We start from the raw sequence: 3,266 nt of genomic DNA, 5'->3' as shown, positions 1-3,266 counted from the left end.
ACTCCTTATGTTCCTTCCGCCTTCAGCCTGAAGTCTCCAAAGGAATTTGTTGACTTACTGCGGGGCACACGGGCCACAGGGATAAGAGCCTCGTTGGACGTAGAATCGCTGTTTACCAACGTACCTGTGGACAAGACAATCGGGATGATAGCCGACAGAGTGTATCGTGATCCAGCCTGTACTCCTCTTGACATACCCGAAAATATTCTAAGGAAACTACTCCAAGCTTGTACTAAAGAGGCACCCTTCTTGAGCCCGGATGGGCACATGTATAAGCAAGTAGATGGGGTCGCCATGGGTTCTCCCCTAGGTGTCCTGTTTGCAAACTTCTACATGGGTACCATCGAGCAAAAAGTCTTAGTCGACATGAACTTGAAACCGGCCATATACTGCAGGTATGTTGACGACATTTTTACACAGGTACCTGATGTCAGACATCTGCAGGAGCTGAAGGAGGCATTTGAGCAGAGTTCCGTGCTGCGTTTCACTTACGAGACGGAAAAGGATGGGAAGCTGCCCTTTCTAGATGTAACAGTCATGGAAAAGAGCGGAGGTTTCCACGCTGCAGTCTACACTAAGGAAACGAACATAGGAATGTGCCAAAATGCCAACAGCGACTGCCCAGACAGGTACAAGAGGAGTGTTGTTAACGCATATGTCGACCGTGCTCTAAGCCACAGCTCAGAATGGAAGCAAGTCGACGAAGAACTCTGTAGGGTAAGGCAGGTCCTAGTCAACAAGGGCTTCTCCAATGGTTTCGTCGAAGACATCATAAGAAGGAAAGTAAAACGCCATGCAACCTCTGAAGAGACAACTAACACAACACCGATGCCCCCTATTAGACTATTTTACAGGAACTTCTTTTCCACAGCTCATAAAACAGAGGAAAGGGTCCTGAAAGATATTGTTAATAGAAACGTTATCCCTACAGACAAAAATCAGAGGGTACAACTGACGATTTACTATAAAACCAGAAAAACGGCCAGCCTACTCATGAGAAACTCTCCAGACACAAAGCAGAACGCTTTAAAAGAGACCAACGTCGTCTATGCCTTCAAACGCCCACTTGGGGACTGTAAGCTCCAAAAAACCCAGTATATAGGCAAGACAACAACATCTCTTTCTAGGCGTTTAACGATGCATAAACAACAGGGCTCCATTAAGGAACATATAATCTCTTCCCACAACCAAACCATCGCCAGAGAAATCCTAGTAAACAACACAGAAATCATCGATAGATACAGCGATAGCAGGCGGCTTGACGTTTGCGAGGCACTAACATTAAGAAGTCAACACCAGCAATTAACAGCCAATTAATGCACAACTATATTCTACCCACCTCAAGACTCCGCTCCAATATAGAAGCATCAAGAAATATGGACCAATAGGCTTTCTACAATCACTTCCATTTCAATACCCATTGTTTCGTGTTCTGTCTTGTGTTGATGAAATTAATACCCTATTAATGCCACCTCTTGTTCTGTCTTGTGTTGATGAAATTAATACCCTATTAATGCCACCTCACCCCATCCACCTCACTCAAATGTAGATATAAACAAAACCGGAGATGTGTAAGTTCTATTCAGTTGTGTATTTGTAAACTAAAGTCTTTGAAAATGTAATAAGTTTTACGAAACGCGCTCGTGTCGCGTCAGACTAGAAATAAAAATGAATTTTGGAGAATTGATTTTTGAATTACCTCCAACAGTGAAAAGAAATGTACGAAAGATATATATATATATATATATATATATATATATATATATATATATATATATATATACACATATATATATATATATATATATATATATATATATATATATATATATATATATATATGTATATATATATATATATATATATATGTATATATATATATATATATATATATATATATATATATATATATATATATATATATATATATATATATATATATTAGTATATTTTGGTAGCAGTCTTTCCTGTAGACATATATTATTAAATATGACCAAAAAAGTAAGATTAATAATTCTAACACGAATTTTCTCAATATTTCTTATGTTTTTTTTTTTTTTTTTGAGATATATACAAGAGTTGTTACATTCTTGTACAGCCACTAGCACGCGTAGCGTTTCGGGCAATAAACATTATTGCCAACAGCATTTGGTGTTCCCAGGCGGTCACCCATCCAAGTACTAACCAAACCCAACGTTGCTTAACTTCGCTGATCGGACGAAAAGCGGTGTTCTCAACGTGGTATGGCCGTTGGCCATACCACGTTGAGAACACACAGGGAACACACAGGAGAACACACGTTGAGAACACACATACCACCAACAGTGTTTCTTTTCACTGTTGATGGTAATTGAAAAATCAGTTCTCCAAAATTCATTTTTATTTCTAGTCTGACGCGACACTTGAACGCGTTTCGTAATAACTTATTACATTTTCAAAGACTTTACACACACACAAAGTTTACACACACATAACTATAACCTGCAAACACTAAACAGAGTTCTTACTATGCTATGATTTAAACAGCTTTCATTTTATTTTATACCCGCATTTTGAGTGAGGTGATATGTTACAACAGTTTTGGATGAGGTGAACAAAACTTTCAACACAAGACAGAACACAAAACAATGGGTATTAATTGGGTAAATTAAAGGTAAGAATGGAAGTAACTCCAGAGGGCCTATTGGCCCATATTTCTTGATGCTTCTATATTGGTGCAGAGTCTTCAAGTGGGTAGAATATAGTTGTGCATTAATTGGCTGTTGATTGCTGGTGTTGACTTCTTGATGTGTAGTACCTCGCAGATGACAAGCCGCCTGCTATCGCTGTATCTATCGATGATTTCTGTGTTGTTTGCTAAGATTTCTCTGGTGATGGTCTGGTTGTGGGAAGAGATTATATGTTCCTTAATGGAGCCCTGTTGCTTATGCATCATTAATCGCCTGGAAAGAGATGTTGTCTTGCCTATATACTGAGTTCCCTGAGGCTTACAGTCCCCGAGTGGGCATTTGAAGGCATAGACGACATTGGTCTCTTTTAAAGCATTCTGTTTTGTGTCTGGAGAGTTTCTCATGAGTAGATTGGCCGTTTTTTTGGTTTTATAGTAAATCGTCAATTGTATCTTCTGATTTTTGTCTGTAGGGATAACGTTCCTATTAACAATATCTTTTAGGACCCTGTCCTCCGTTTTATGAGCTGTGGAAAAGAAGTTCCTGTAAAATAGTCTAATATCGAGTACAGGTGTTGTGTTAGTTGTCTCTTCATAG

General features: G+C 38.7%; 1 non-coding gene across 1 annotated transcript; it reads right to left on the bottom strand.

The window, feature by feature from the left end:
- Window positions 1-2,136: 2,136 nt before the first annotated feature.
- On the bottom strand, window positions 2,137-2,255 carry LOC138352274 (5S ribosomal RNA). Its single transcript, XR_011222742.1, has one exon. It is a non-coding gene; the product is annotated as a 5S ribosomal RNA (ribosomal RNA).
- Between the last annotated feature and the right edge of the window lie 1,011 nt (window positions 2,256-3,266).

The sequence above is a fragment of the Procambarus clarkii genome, chromosome 52 (genome assembly GCF_040958095.1).
Source record: "Procambarus clarkii isolate CNS0578487 chromosome 52, FALCON_Pclarkii_2.0, whole genome shotgun sequence".
Lineage (NCBI taxonomy): Eukaryota > Metazoa > Arthropoda > Malacostraca > Decapoda > Cambaridae > Procambarus > Procambarus clarkii.
The sequence above is the reverse complement of the archived record's forward strand: the minus strand, read 5'-3'. Positions and strand labels throughout refer to the sequence as shown.